At 48.3% G+C, this 17,213-nt stretch overlaps 1 pseudogene; it reads right to left on the bottom strand.

The window, feature by feature from the left end:
* Positions 1-4,929: 4,929 nt before the first annotated feature.
* The window catches only part of LOC119312731, a 39,569-nt pseudogene continuing 27,285 nt past the window's right edge, over positions 4,930-17,213 (bottom strand).

The raw sequence follows: 17,213 nt of genomic DNA on the forward strand, positions 1-17,213 counted from the left end.
GGAGGATCGCCGGGTAGGATTATGATATGCGATGCTACTTGGAGGACTTCAGTCTACTCTTTCTACATGCTGCAAGACGGAGGCTGCCAGAAGTGTAGTCTTCGACAGGATTAGTTATCCCCCTCTTATTCTGGCATTCTGCAGTTCGGTCCACTGATATGGCCCTTTACACATATACCCATCCATATGTAGTGTAGCTCCTTGCTTGCGAGTACTTTGGATGAGTACTCACGGTTGCTTTTCTCCCCCTTTTCCCCCTTTCCCTTCTACCTGGTTGCCGCAACCAGTCGATGGAGCCCAGGAGCCAGACGCCACCTTCGACGACAACTCCTACTACGCTGGAGGTGCCTATTACTACGTGCAGCCCGCTGACGACGACCAGGAGTAGTTTAGGAGGATCCCAGGCAGGAGGCATGCGCCTCTTTCGATCTGTATCCCAGTTTGTGCTAGCCATCTTATGGCAACTTGTTTAACTTATGTCTGTACTCAGATATTGTTGCTTCCGCTGACTCGTCTATGATCGAGCACTTGTATTCGAGCCCTCGAGGCCTCTGGTTTGTATTATGATGCTTGTATGACTTATTTTATTTTTAGAGTTGTGTTGTGATATCTTCCCGTGAGTCCCTAATCTTGATCGTACACGTTTGCGTGTATGATTAGTGTACGATTGAATCGGGGGCGTCACACCGATCATCTTCATCATCTCCACCATAGTCCGTCCATGCACGCGAGCGCAGCTTCTTCGGATGGCTCACCGAGATTCGCTCCCACATCCAAATGGAGAGGCCCCATACACATCCACACATACCGGACGTGACTTCCGCTCTCTGGGTCGCGTCGTCAAGCTACAAACCAAGTATAGATGATAAGATGTCAAAATCTAAAGCAGTACACGTCCATGATATTTGAAAGAAAGTGATATTCACTTACCGAACGGTATAGGTAGGCGAGTCCGGCGGCCCCCCAGCTGTACCCCGCATCCCAGTCCTTTAGGAAGTCGAGATACATCCATAGGGCAGTGTTCCCGGAGCAGTCCGGAAACACTACCTCCGTGGGAAGATACCACAGGTAGGCCCTTGCGTACTGCTCCACCACCCGGGGCTCGGCATCTTTCGGGCACTTGCTCCAGTCCTCGAGGAGCCATGGCAGCAGTATGCTAGAAGCCTGGTTGCTCTTAATGGGGGGGCAGTCGCCGATGAGGGTGACAACCCTATCGTGCCAGTTCGCCCTCTCCACTCTTCCTGTGAGAGCACGACCCTCGAGCGGTAGGGCCGTAATCATCGCCCAATCCTCGAGGGTCACGGTCATCTCCCCACATGGAAGATGGAAGTTGTGCATCTCTGGCCGCCATCGGCCGATCAAAGCCGTGAGAGTTGAGTGGACGAGCGTCGGTGGCTTACGTTTGAACTACAGGATGAAACCCAATAGTCGGGCTCTCCTGAAGAACGGTGCGTACTGCTCGTCGTACTCCATCTTAACCGTCGTCTTGTGAGCCCTCATTCGCAGTGGTGGCAGCATCTGTGAAAATCAATAACCAAAGCATAATTAGCATGGACATAATAGTTAGCAACTTGTTTTCATCAATTTGAAAGATTTGGTTTAAAATGGTAATTACCACTCCATTCTCAATGAAACGGGCACGGTGACGCTTGTCGAACCTAGTGTCAAGCATGGTGTACTTCATGCCGATGTCGTCCGCAAGAGGTGGCCTCCTAAAAGAATTGCATAAGCATATCAAAAGATTTTTCAACATGAACTAGGGTTCATCATTAACTAGGAAACATATCGATGCATAACAAAGGTTCATCACATCCAAAAAAACCTATGAGTTCAATCTTTGAATAATCATATATCAATATGATCATGAACATGAACTAAATACAATACATATATCAAGAACTAAATAAAATACATATATGAAGATGCAATCACCATGGTTCAAATGCATCATATCATATCATATTTCTCCAACAACATCCAACATGCATGCATCATATCATATTGTTTTCAAAAACAAAAACACTAAAGTAGGGTTCATCTTGAGGGATTAACCATGTTTACTCCAACAAAATCCACTACTTGCATCATATAAAGATCCACATGCATCCTATATCAAAACAAATATCTCCAATATTCATAAATTTTTTTAACACAAAAAATTATGAACTAGGTTCATCTTGAGGGTTCAACATTTGTTCTCCAACTATATCCACTACTTGCATCATAGCATATCAACATGCATCATCATATCACAATAAATTCCTCCAACATGTATCATATCAAAAACAATCATCCAAAAATAATATGAACTAGGGTTCATCTTCACATAACCATACCAAATAGTGACTAGAGTTCATATCTAACACAATATAACATCTATAATCAACCTAAATCAATCCTAGGGTTCAAAATATTTAAATCTAGTTCAAGAAGGGGGGTGATTTGAATCAAATAATGCGACGAATCGGGAGCTATTTGACTAAAAATAATTGGAGGGATCGAAGGAGCTTACTTTTCTTTCTCCGGGGCCATCTCGATCCACAAAAACAGTGAAGAAACGACGAAGATCAGAGGGGGGAGTGGAGGAGAAGAGAGAGGGGCGAGAGGAAGAACTCCTCTGTTCTTGGGGCGGGTGGTTGGGGGAGAAGGGGAGGGGTGGGGCGTCCCGCGGCTTATAACTGCCCGCACCCTACCGCCAGGGACCCTGGCGGTAGGATCGGACAAGCTACCGCCAAGACCGGCTGCGGTAGGGTGGGACGGAGGAGGGGGGGCGGAGGCCGTTAACACTGCTGACGTGGATAAGTTTTCTACCGCCGCAGCTTCTGGTAGTAGCCTAGATAATCCTACCGCCATACCTCGTGGCGGTAGGAAAAGGGTCAAATGTCAAGAAAAAATTCAAACATGGGTCAAATCCCGATTTTGTACCACAAAAGGGTCAAAACACGAAATATTTCCTCCCCTCGCACTCGCAGCGAAGCGGAGGAGACAGGAAGACGTGCTCCGGGCGGCCTGCGTACGTGTGTGCGCAACGTGTGTCAATGTGGGGACTAGGGAGGAATAGTCGCGCTCGAGTTTTTAACTTAACCGAAGCTGCGGGCTTCTAGACTACCTTGGGGAGTCCGACTCGACCCGACTGGACGACCAGGCGCGGCCAAATTCGTTGTTCTGACTTTTTTGCAAAAGTTGAGCAAGATCTAGACCCGATTTTAAAAAATATCACGATCTAAGCTTTTCTTTTATCACCGTAGTCTTTGACGGTGAGGTTACACAATTTACCGCCAAGGTCAATGGCGATAGCACTTAACCGCGCCGTCACATACATTTAATGTTAAAAATATACTACCGTCAGGCCCTTCGGCGGTAGGCTATGTAAACCTACCGCCATGGTCCTGGCTGGTAGGTTCTTGAAGACTGGCCGGCTACGCATACATGCATGGCTAGTACTCCCTATGTCCGTGAATAAGTGTACATCTAACTTTTGTCCTAAATCAAAATGTACAACTTTGACTAACTATATAGGAACCGTAGTAGCATTTATGTCACTAAATTAGTATCGCTAGATTCTTTTGAAATGTAGTTTTATAATATACCAATTTGATGGCATATACTACTCTTTTCTGTAAAATTGGTTAAAATTTTAAAATTTTAACTTAGAATAAAAAGTAGAAGTACACTTATTCAAAAACGGAGGAAGTAAACTCATGGCTGCTGCATGCCTACTTGGGAGTGAGTTTTTTTTCGAGTGAGTTAATTAACTGTAGCTATACACTCCTTGCCCGCTGTCGCGTCTTGTCCCAGCTGCGCCAGCCTATCTACTACTAGGTCACACATCCATGGCCTAGCTTGTCCTTTTGTGCTTTTCTAGGCCACACACACGCATGGCTAGCTTTTAACTCTAGCTCATAAACACATGGTACTGCAGTGCAGTGTATAGCTGACTGCTGCTCTGCAGTACTCTCTGTCCAAAAATATTTGTCATTAAAATGGACAAACAAAGATGTATCAAGAATTAAAATACATCTAAATACATCTCTTTTATTTATTTTGATGACAAATATTTTTGGACGAATGGAATACTAAACTGTGAGCACGGTTAAGACCCTACCGTGAAATTTCATGACGGTAAGATATACTCCCTTCATTTCAAAATATATTGCGTCTGCGTTTTTCGAGATTCAACTTTGATTATAAATTTAATAAACGAGACCGACTACAGTGGAAGAAAAAATATATAATTGAAAACTTCTTTTGAATACGAATTCATTGATATAACTTTTGCTCCCGCCGCAATCGGTCTTGTTGATCAAATTTATGGTCAAGTTGAAGTACGGGAATAGAGGAAGCACTATATTTGGGAACGGAGGGAGTAACAAACTATCATCAAAAGCACTGGCGGCAGGATATTTTTTATGTAAAACAGGTATGATTGTGCACTTAAGTCCTGCCGTCATTAACCTCGTCAAGGACTACGACTGTAGAAAAAGAGTCGGATAATGATATTTATCAAAGCAGGTCAGATCTTGCTCAACTTTCAAAAGGATCAAAACAGTGAATTTGGCCACCAGGCTCGGCCCATTTGACACAGCTAGCTCTGCGCTGCATATGCAGGACAAGGCAACTGCTGCATCCGCTGGTGCTGCATGCTCTCCGGCCATCACTGGTTTAAGACTGCGCGTACTACGCATGATTGATCAGGCGGTGCTTGATTATGCTGCCAGATGCCAAATACATAGTCGTTGGATGGATGATCATTGGTGTGGTCTCTCATGATGAAACCAAAAAGTATGAATTTTGATATATGATTTTTCAAAAAAAATCAGCCTCCATGGAGGCTGGTTTTTGAAAAATTCAAAATTCAACAAAAATCATAATTTTACATTTCAAAAAATTCTAAAAAAAATAGACATGCATGGAGGCATAACACACATGTGTGTAAATTTTCAGGACGAAATAAGTTGAAACGAGGGCTGTGCAAAAAAGACAAATATGTGGCTTTCCAACACATGATACTATTCATCCCAAAAGTCCATGAATTTGTTATTTCTGCACAGATCACATCTCAAGGTATTTCATTCCGCTTCGGCCCCGCTCGCTCGTCGGAAGTTACCCTTTCTCTTTATACTTGAATTTGCTGCATAATATAACAGAGCTCTTTGAATTCACTCATCAAAAAAGCCTTCATCCATCTCCGTCGACTCCTCAAGCAAAGTTTCCTCCACAAGCTGTCAGATTATTAGCAACAAAGAATTGAGTAAGCATCCCATTAAGAAAACAGAGCAAAACTCTCATCTCCTTTTTTTCAACTCCCCCCCTCTCCAACACTTAAATCAAACCACATCCTCATTTATCAAAACCGGATAAATCACATCCCAGGAACTACCTCCACCAAGCAGGGTTTCTGAGGTGGCTTTGGAAATAAACTCCATGCCATCCAAAACTACTTTGGAATAGCCTCCAGTTTTGATAGTTGTGGGTCCAATTTGTCTGGTTTTACAGTTGAGGGGTAAACTATAACTCTGGCAGAAAAGCATGCCTAATTTTGAGACGAAACATCATGCCTAACTGTTCAGCATCACCCTAAAACTTTTGTATTGGTGCTAAAAGGGCGGGAAAACATAATGCTACCTGGGATTCCTGCATTTTTGTTACGACAGTCAGAATCCTCTGATCTTGGTCCCGGGCTTCGGGGTACCGAACCATGGACTTCACTCTGGCAAGAGCTCTCTGCAGTCTTTCTTCAGCTTGCTTCCGTCCGTCTTGCAAGAAGTTATAATCATCCTCTGCAGGTTTAACTGGGATTACATCGACACTGCTGCTACTAGTGCTGCTGTCTGTTGCACCTTCTGTAGACCGAAACCCGCGTAACCCAGCTCCTTGCTGCCTCCATCGCAATATAACATTCTCCATTATCCCGATAGACCAAATTATTTTGCGATAATGCTTGCTCACTTGGTGACCTCGCACATGAGCCTAGCCAGTACACAATATAGCACGGTTGAGAAGATTTGTTCATTATAATAATAGCATCAGAAGAAGAGATACTTGACAAAGCTTTATACTACTGTTAAAACATCATGGTATGATATCCTGTCCTAGATACTAGATTAGTCGAAAAAAAATATATAGCTCATGTTTCACTCTGTACCTTTACATAAATTTGTGAACGATATGGTGATAGTTGATTTTAGTATTGCAAAATTTAGTAGAAAAAATATTAAGTGTGTTGGTGTACTCATTCAGTATTAATCTGGAGCGTTCAGAATTGAAACAAAACCATTTGATTAATTGTCATATACTTGATATACATACCTGGATCTTGACAATTCGCTGTCTAATAAGCAGAAATTCTTTTCTTCCCTTCCATCCACGGAATTTATTTTGTATTCGTGCTGCAGCAGCATGCATGGGATCGAATTGTCCTGGTTTAGATGGTTTATAAGACAAGAGTGACATGGCACGTTCATATGATATCACACCATTGTCATCCTCATACTGAACTGCTTGCTTTCTCTGGAAGGACTGCACTCTGAAAACTTGAAATATCCGAGCAGCAGCTTGGGCAGCATTCCGCACAGCACCTAGTGAATCTCCCATCAATCCAGCCTGAAGACCTTGACCTGCCGATGGTGAGGCAATTCTTCCGGTAACATCTCCAATACCAGGTAGACCAGATATCTCTGATGCATTGCTCCCCATGGCTTCCTTCAGGTTGAGGGTTTGAAGATGGCTTGTTAAAGAAAACTCTGCCAGGAAACCAGAAATTCCCTTGTGCCCATTGAACGACGCAAGATCAGCTGGCGTGCGTCCTGAAGGGAAATCAGGCCTTGGATCAGTCAAAGCTCCAGGAGCCGCACCTAATGCTATAAGAGCAACAACTGTCCGCTCTCTGCAGAACAGGGCAAACAAGTTTAGTACTACATATATATGTATGTATGTATGTACAAACAAAAACTATCACCCACAGAAGAACTTACCTGCCACAAAATGCTGCCCAGTGAAGTGCAGTCCATCCATGAACATCTCTGAAATTTATGCTTACACCAGCAGTTATTGTCGGCCTTATCACCCAATCATATCCTAGAGCAGCTGCCAGATGAAGAACGCCCTGCCCTTCCTCATCTAACACACTGGGATCTTTGCCACCACCTCCTGCTTTATGGAGAAGCCAGATATGCAGCTTTTCTTTTATACTGCTTTCAACAAACTGATCCTGCCTATCATCAGGGGCTAGCTGATTATCATCAGCGAACTTTAGCAATTCAGACCACGGATCATTGTCTGTCATCAATGAGGTTATCTTCTTGTTCAAATCAATCAACTCCTTTTTGGGGCCAGATAGAGCTGCCTGGAACTTGTCTTGCTCATCTTGTCCCAAAGACAATAATTCATCAAGACGCGCCTGGAGATATATTTTGTTTGTAGCACCATGTGGACTTGGAGCATCCATGTATTGAGAATCACTTGGTCGATATTCAAACTCTCGTACTTCACTGCAGGCTAACTTGTTGGAGCAAGTCACATAAAAAGGGACCCTGCCAGGTTTGTGCGGGGGAGAATAACACCTGAGAGTCCCGTCTGCTAAAATATCTGCTGGAACTTCGACTTCTCCAAACATGCACGACCACTTGAGCTTTATAACTTTGTCAGAAGTTAGGAAACTACCAGTAACAAGAACCTGCAGGACACAAGAAATTTTGTAAGCAGTTAAAGAACACTAATTCACTCAGACACCAGGACAGTTCTATTTCGTATGGCACTCCTAAGACTTTCAAGCTTTAGAAGCATAAAGGATAAGTGTAAGAAGACATACCCTAGTCTTTGAACCTGCATATGTCCAGCTTGGAAAAAATTCAGTTATACTAAACAGCTGATCTTGTGCAACCATTGGGTCCAGAGTAAACCAATCCAACTGATCATGCCTCGATGCTCCAATGATATTGTCAGCATCTTCACTGTTCCGGTACAATCCAGAACTGGACTTAACTTGGGAATCATCTACTTCAGCAAGTTCTTTGCTCATCCATCTAGCAAAACTATCACTTCTCTTAAAGCTGTCCTTCAGCATATCAGAAAGATTAGATGATTGAGTTTTCAGGACGGGGAAATTAATGGCTTCCCCCAAAAGTTTATTGTTTTGTTCAAAACTGTCCACTGTAGCAAATGTACTATCAGTAGCACTTGGAAGCTGAAATTCAGTAGTTGTGCCATCAATAGCACTTGGAAGCTGAAGACATTCAGTACTCGTACCATCATTACCACTTGGAAGCTGAAATTCAGTAGTTTCACAAGTGAGTACTGTAACCAAATTGAAGTTGGACAATAATAGTATATATTTTAGGATGAAGACAATAATAGTATTAATATCAGTAGCATGGAAGTCAAGCAGATGCAATTAATCACAGTGTGCAAAATAACATACAAAATAAGTCTGCTGGGATGGCAAGAACCAACAATGTAATAGGAAACACTATTACTACGACTAATCAAAGAAAATAAATACACGCCATCCTGAAAAAATAACTATAAAAGTTGCAAATATTAATCTGTGCAAAGTGGATATATAATACTCCCTCCCACCCATAACAAGTGTCGCAGAACTGCGACACTTGTTATGGATCGGAGGGAGTACCACAGATTCATACTTTAACAACACTAGGTAACCAAAAGGCTGGAAAAACAAACATGTTAAGATTGGCTATGCTCTTTGAACTCTGACAATGTCATTGCAGAATTATGGGGTAGCATTTCCCCCCTAAAATTCCAATTTCCTATTATTTTTCCCTGCTAGAATTTGTATGCCCCTTGTAGCATGTTATCATGCCCCCTAGTACGAGAACTTGATTTGCCAGTGTTATGACCGGTTTAACATATAACCGGAGGAGGCCCACTAGGCAGTAGTTAGGGGCTTGGCCCACAAGTTATCTTAGGCTATTCGGTTTTTTTTTGAGGTTATAAATATTAGTTGTAAGACACCTTTTCGAGATTAAGCAATAAAGATATTTCTATCACTATTGCCCGGCCCCAGAGGAGCCGGAACCCTAGCCGCCTCCTGCCCTAATCGCCGCCGCCCTCCTCCTCCCTCGCGACGGCGCCGACACGCCGGAGCGCGCGTCCTCGCCCCCGACCTCTGCTGTTCTGCCCTTATAACCTAAGGAGTAGAGCCGGTAGGAACCCTAGTCCTACCAATTTGGTATCAGGTACCCGGGTTTCGACCATGTCCTCGCCGCCACCAAACCCGTCGCCACCACCACCACCACCACCGCTGCCCGCCAACTCCCCCACCGCCGCTGCCACCAACTCCACCACCGCCGCCGCTTCCTCGCCGGGCGCCACAGCCTCGCTGTCGGCGCCGATCTCCCCCGCACCCGGCACAACGCCAGGCCAGGGCCAGCCGCAACCCCCCGTCCAGAACTCGCCGCCGTCGCCACCCCCCGTGCCGCAGCAGTTTACGCCGGAGGCCATGGCCGGCGTGCTCAACGACCTGGTCGTCGCGGTCCAGGGCATCCGCCTCTACTTGGCTAGCCCATACGGGCCGCCCCCGCCGATCCATCCGGCCGTGCCCGCGCAGCCTGCACTGCCGTGGTACTCCGTTCCCGCGGCCATCACCGGGGGCTATCCGGCGCTCCCCTCACTGGCGGCTTCGACGCCGCCTTGGCCATAGTGGCCGACGCCGGCACTCGCGGCGCCACCCGCGCCGCCAGCCGCCGCCCAGGGCCCGCAATGGCCGTCCCCCGCCGCGCCGTCCCTTCCGGCTGCAACCGTGCAGGTGCCACCACCGCCCCCGCCCAGCCCTAGCCTTACTCAGGCGGAGCAGCTTGAACGCCGGCGCTTGGGCCTGTGCTTCAACTGCGACGCGCCCTATGCACCGGGCCATGTCTGCCCGCGCCTCTTCTACTTGGAGACGACGGACGAGACCGAGGATGACACCCCGGAGGATGGTCTCGGCGCCCCAGCCCTCGTGGAGCCCGCACCGGCACCTGCGCCCGCCCCGGCCACCGCCATTGTTGTTTCGCTTCACCCGCTGGCCGGCATCCGTGATGAACGGACGATGCTCTTACCGGTCATGATCCATGGCGAGCGCCTGGTGGCCCTCCTGGACACAGGTTCCACGCATAATTTCCTGCCGGAGACCACCATGCGGCGCCTTGCATTACAGCCGACCGGCGGGGAGCGGTTGCGGGTCACTGTCGCTAATGGCGACCGTCTACGCTGCCACGGGCTCGCCCGCGACGTGCCCATCACTATCGGCGACGAGCACTTCACCATCACCTGCGCCAGCATCGACTTGGGCTGCTTCGACTTCATCCTCGGGTCGACTTCTTGCGCACTCTTGGTCCCATTCTCTGGGACTTCGACGCGCTGACGATGACCTTCTGGCGGTTGGGCCGCCGCATTCGGTGGGACGACATTGGGGGTGCCGCACCCGCACCACCACTTCAGCTGGCCGCGACCACCGCCGAGGCCGAGCACCCACTCTTGGAGAGCCTTCTACAGCAGCACGACGACCTCTTCACCGAGCCACAGGGGCTTCCGCCCGCCCGGGCATATGATCACCGTATACACCTTCTGCCGGGCTCGGCGCCGGTGGCGGTCCGTCCTTACCGCTATCCGCAGTTGCAGAAGGATGAGTTGGAGCGGCGGTGTGCGCTCATGCTTGCGACGGGCATCATCAGGCTCTCCACCTCGCCGTTTACCGCGCCAGTGCTTCTCATCCCCAAGTCGGACGGCACATGGCGTTTCTGCATCGACTACCGTGCCCTTAATGCTGTCACACTTAAGGACAAATTCCCTATTCCGGTGGTCGATGAGCTCCTCGATGAGCTACACGGGGCGCGCTTCTTCACCAAGCTCGACCTCCCGTCGGGGTACGACCAGGTGCGCATGCACCCGGATGACATCGCCAAGACGGCGTTTCCGACTCACCACGGCCACTTCGAGTTCTTGGTGATGCCCTTTGGCCTCACCAACGCCCCGGCGACCTTCCAGGCTCTGATGAACGACGTCCTCCGGCCCTACTTGCATCAGTTTGTGCTCGTTTTCTTTGATGATATTCTGATGTACAGTGCGTCTTGGGCAGAGCACCTCCAGCACGTCGCCATCGTCTTCAACGAGCTTCGGGCGCATCATCTTCATCTTAAGAGCTCGAAGTGCTCGTTCTGGACGCCTTCGATTGCCTACCTGGGCCACGTCATCTCGGCCGACTGGGTTGCTATGGACGCCGACAAGGTGGCCGCCGTCGCCGCCTGGCCGACGCCGCAGTCTCTGCTGGCTCTTCGCGGGTTTCTCGGCCTCGCCGGATACTACCGTAAGTTCATCCGGGAGTTCGGCCTCATCGCTTCGCCACTCACGCGATTGTTGCGCCGCGACGCCTTCGCTTGGGACGAGGAGGCGACGACAGCATTTGAGGCCCTCAAGGGGGCCCTCACGACGGGGCCCGTTCTTCAGATGCCAGACTTCGACCGCCCGTTCGTGGTGGACTGTGACGCCTCGGGTGCAGGGTTCGGCGCCGTGCTTCATCAGGGCGATGGCCCTCTCGCCTTCTTCAGCCGGCCCTTCGCCCCGCGCCATCTCAAGCTTGCGGCGTACGAGCGGGAGCTCATTGGCTTGGTGCAGGCGGTGCGCCATTGGCGGCCCTATCTGTGGGGCCGGTCTTTCCAAATTCGCACGGACCACTACAGCCTCAAGTTCTTGCTGGACCAGAGGCTCTCGACCGTGCCGCAGCACCAGTGGATTAGCAAGCTCTTCGGCTTCGACTTCTCCATCGAGTATCGCCCGGATCGTCTTAACACCGTGGCCGATGCCTTGTCCCGCCGCGACGCCGACCTCGACTCCGTCACCGGCGACTCCGAGGGGACGGCGTTGTGCATCCGCTTAGGGCCGACTTTCGGCCTCTTCGACGACATTCGCCGGGCCACGGCGACCGCTGCCGACGCGGTCCTCCTGCAGCAGCAGCTGGCTGCCGGCGACCTGGAGGAGCCTTGGCGCTTTGCCGATGGCCTGCTCGTCCATGGGCACCGTGTCTTCATTCCGGCGCATGATGATCTCCGTCACCAAGTCTTGCTGCTAGCCCACTCGGCTGGCCATGAGGGTGTGCAGAAAACCCTCCATCATCTCTGCGCCGACTTCTACATTCCTGGTAATCGCGCCCTGGTCCATGATTGGGTGCGTTCTTGCACGACGTGCCAGCACAACAAGACGGAGACGTTACGGCCGGCTGGTCTTCTTCAACCCTTGGACGTGCCATCTCAGGTCTGGGCGGATATCTCCATGGACTTCATCGAGGGCCTTCCCAAGGTGGGCGGCAAATCGGTCATTCTCACGGTGGTCGACCGCTTTTCTAAGTATGCTCACTTCATCGCGCTGGGGCATCCCTACACCGCCGCGTCCGTGGCCCGTGCCTTCTTCGACGGTATCGTCCGTCTGCACGGTTTCCCTTCTTCGATCGACGGTTATCGCGACACGGTGTTCACGGTCCATGTCTGGCGCGACCTCTTCAGGATGGCGGGAGTCAAGCTCCGCTTCAGCACGGCCTTTCACCCCCAGACGGACGGCCAATCTGAGGTGGTTAACAAGGTGATTGCCATGTATTTACGCTGTGTTACAGGTGATCGGCCTCGTGCTTGGGTGGATTGGCTCACATGGGCGGAGTACCGCTACAACACCTCCCATCACTCCGCCCTGCGCGCGACACCATTTGAGGTGGTCTTCGGTCGGCCGCCTCCGCCTATCTTGCCGGTGGACCCGGCTACGGGGAGGCCGCGGGCGACCTTATTCGCGCCCGTGACGAGATGCTTGCTGAGGTCCGTCAGCGTCTCCTTCAGGCCCAGCAGCTGGCGAAGCATTACTACGACGACCACCATCGCGAGGCGGAGTTCACGGTGAGTGATTGGGTGTGGCTGCGTCTTCTCCACCGCTCTACGCAGTCACTCGACCCGCGCGCGAAGCACAAGCTCGGTCCTCGCTACGCTGGGCCCTTCACCGTCTTGGAGCGCATCGGGCAGATGGCCTATCGCCTGCAGCTACCGGCCGGCGCTCGCATCCACGACGTGTTTCATGTGGGGCTGCTCAAGCCTTTTCGTGGAGAGCCACCGGCGGCTCCACCCGCGCTTCCTCCGACCGCCAACGGACGTCTTCTTCTGGAGCCAGAGAAGGTGTTGAAAGCGCAACTCCGTCGTGGGGTGTGGTTCGTCTTGATCCAGTGGGCGGGCCTTCCGGTGGAGGAGGCTACTTGGGAGCCACGTGATGACTTCCGCCACCACTATCCAGACTTTCAGCTCGAGGATGAGCTGTTTGTGCAGGCGGGGAGAGATGTTATGACCGGTTTAACATATAACCGGAGGAGGCCCACTGGACAGTAGTTAGGGGCTTGGCCCACAAGTTATCTTAAGCTATTCGTTTTGAGGTTATAAATATTAGTTGTAAGACACCTTTTCGAGATTAAGCAATAAAGATATTTCTATCCCTATTGCCCGGCTCCAGAGGAGCCGGAACCCTAGCCGCCTCCTGCCCTAATCGCCGCCGCCCTCCTCCTCCCTCGCGACGGCGCCGACACGCCGGAGCGCGCGTCCTCGCCCCTGACCTCCGCTGTTCTGCCCTTATAACCTAAGGAGTAGAGCCGGTAGGAACCCTAGTCCTACCAGCCAGCCTGATGTTCATATCCACATACAAAGAAAATGGAACTTTAAGCGGCTTATTGCAGGAAAGCTTTTGTTCACAGCGAATGAGGCAACAACGACTAAAACTCAGACTTTAAACCCAGGATAGTAAAAGTAAGTAGGCAAAGTAAAAATTGTAAGCAAAGAAACAAGACAAATTTACTTCTAAGACCAACGTAAACAGAGAGTTTCCAAAATAGGCGACAAATCAGTTTAACATGTTCAGATTAGCCAGTTTATCATGAGATAGTTTTCACACAATGTGCTACTGGGACATATGCAAGTATAAACGCACAATATTCTAACAAACATGGAGTCCAATTTCTTAACCCTTTTAGTTAATTTCACTCGAAGTTCTGCACTTATTTTACATTTTTATCCTGTTATCAACAGCATTATTAACAATTTCTGACAAGGCTACCTAATCAAGGATCGATCACTTAACATATCACAGCACTGAAACAGTTTCTTATGTACAATTGCCTAATTCCTGGTTTTTCATAAGAATCAAACTCATCAACCACCAGGGCTAGTAACAATCAAATCAGTGCTCCTTATAGGCGGTATAGCAACTATGATCCCAAACTAAAACTACAAGTGTGATTACTAATTTAGTATCACAAAAGGAACAGTATATGAAGACCAATCATGCCATCGAAGCAATATAATTTACATGTAGCACCTAAAGTGTTGTCCAGACATAAGGATAAGGTAAACAAGTAGCTAACAACGTTGCAACCATAGAAGGATTAGGTGTAACCTTGACTTCGAGATAATGTACAAGGACAATGTGCATATAGTCCCTGCAAAAGCAAAGGTAGGATAGCTTAAATACAAATGTAGTGTGGTATTTCTAAGTTCACGTGCATTCATGTAGGCCCCATACAAACATATACGATAGACATGCCATGAGCTATTCAGCAACTGCGAACTTTGCAATATTACAAAAGCAGAATGGATCACCAAAAGTATTTCACTTACTCCTCCAGCATCCAATAGCTCCTCCTCTGGAAGTTTATATTATCTTCCCCATGAGCATAGTAGCAATGAAGCACATCGATGCTTCCAGACTAGATTTATAAGGAAATATCAGTTAATTTGACTCTGTAGACAAGCGATGCAGTATGACTAGGAACCCTTAGAAAAATACTGCAAGATGTCACAGAAATAAGTACGAGTAACATTCAACTTTACTTACTGTTAATCTTTCATGGGCTTCTTTGACAGTCGTTCCATTCTTTTTCTTCCTCCAATTATGACCATCCTTCCTAAACAATCTCAATACCTTCCGATCAAACAAGAAAAGTGAACCACCTACAATCAGAGATACAAATATTAGTGAGATACAATTAGACCTTAACATGACTGGGAGACACTTTGTCAGCTCATGTGCATGTTTACTTTAATAATATATAGGCTCCAAATAGTACGTGTCATTACAAGCATGGAGATATTAGTAAAATAGAATCTTCAAATCAATGGCATGGCTGGTCCAAAGGCAAAATGGCATCAATCTAAAGGCACTAATAAGGTATAACCAAAATCATAAAGAATACCATTGCGCAAGGGGACAAGACATGGCCCTTGGCATAAGAAGGTGCCTGATCACATAGCAACCGTTCAATCCTGATACCAGGAGAAAGATCATGGTGGATCCAGACGCTTAACCATGTGGTTCAAACTAGTTACAGTAAGGATTGCATCATAATTTTGTATTGCTATATGGCATTAAAAAGTATGCAGGGCTACAAGGATGTGCTAAGTTTACACCTGACATCAATATTTGACTAGATTAAAACTGAAAAACATCACAAAACCTTATTTTCTGTTCTCACAGTTTCAATGGAACTTATATTCTCAGTGTTGTGCAAGCTATCAAATCAATGCCAGTTCCCAAGTTACACAATATTGCTTTGGTATATATTCGCCCAAAACATAAGTTAATTTTGAAAACTAAAAACAAATAATCAAATAACAAGAGTTTTGAACAGCAAATAGGGGTCATACTTGCAGGCATATTTGGTGGCTCTGGAGCTATATGAAAATTCCTGTAATTCTTAAGTATTTCGCAAATCTCAGTAGGGCGTAACCATCGGGTTTGAGCCTCCTTCAGTATCTGCTCCATGTCTGTTTAGAAGTCAATGAAATATAGAGTTAGACAATTGAACAAAGTTGAGAATTAGTCATATAAAAGTGGAATTTAAAAACATTCAAAAGAAAATGTTATCATTGTTGCTTGCCAATCTACACAGAATAAAGCATGTGTCATCATCAAAATTCACTTGCAAAATTCAATTTCATATTTCAGGTTCATGTGGAGACATCTCTAGAGCCCTGATTTCCCCCAGAAAACCTCGTAACTATTAGTGGTTCCAAACACCTAAGTGACTAGCACTCCAACTTTTAAAATTCAGATACTGATTTTGGTCCACACCCAAACACAGAAGGATCATGTATGGGGTATGTTCACACAGATAAAGGAAGCGCAGCTCAAAGAACCACAGGGTGACCGAGATTCATCTGCAGAACACTGAAACCCAAAGCAAGTTGCCGGTTACTTCAGCTCCGGCCACCGGGTGGTTCCACTCCCAGGACACTCACGCGCCCAGCCACCAAACTGAGGTCTCCACCTTTTCCGCAGCCCCCCAAACGACCAAAATCTCCGCCGTGGAAACACAGAATTATGGTGGCGAATCACTTCGCGCGAAACAAATCCATGACCTCCAAATTCCGCGACAGCCGAACGCCATCTTCGACGCCCACTAAACCCATCCCCGCACGCAAGGAAGGTGTTGGGCGGAAACAAATCGAAACAAAGACCAAGAGGCATTGACCAACGCCAAGTACCGGGCGGATCAAACCTAACCAACCAAAAAAAACGAAAAATCCGAAGGCGGCAACCTAACTGTGGCACGATCCAGTAGCGCCGGCCCTCGGCCATCTGCGGAGCCCCGCATCAGCCAGTCACTACCGCAAGTCCGCCAAGCTGCAAGCAGGCCTCCTAGGGCTCCGTTCTCCCGGCGATCCAGGCGAATTTCACGGTAGGGTTTTGGGGGATTCAATCCAGGGGAGAGACGGCAGGTGGTGGCGATGGGTATTTTAGCCGACAAATGAGGCGAGGTGGGGAAAGGGAAACAACTGGACAGACTCGCGATGGCTACAAAGGAAGGAAGGGAGGAAAGGGGGGCCATGGAGGGGGAAATGCCCGTTCTGCCCCTCGCGTTGGAGGGAGCTGCACTCCTGCACTCTCCATCTTCCAAGCAAGAGCAACAAGTCTTTGTTCAGAAACCTAATGAGAAAAATGAAGTTTGAGGATATCCCATAGCTCTAGGTTTCACCCAACACATTAACAAGACTCACCGGTCATGTGTACTTGTACATGACATTTAGCTATTTCGTAGCAATGGAAGAAAATCTTGACTAAAACTTGGCTCAGCCCCATATTGTCCTCCTAGGTGGCACGGGAGGTGAACCCCGCCACCCCCACTTGATCTCCACCCTCCACCCCTCCCATCGCCGCTGCCGGTCGGCAAAGCCCAGAGCAGCAGTAGGCTTCCC

This window comes from Triticum dicoccoides, chromosome 5B (assembly GCF_002162155.2).
Source record: "Triticum dicoccoides isolate Atlit2015 ecotype Zavitan chromosome 5B, WEW_v2.0, whole genome shotgun sequence".
In the NCBI taxonomy this organism is placed as follows: Eukaryota; Viridiplantae; Streptophyta; class Magnoliopsida; order Poales; family Poaceae; genus Triticum; species Triticum dicoccoides.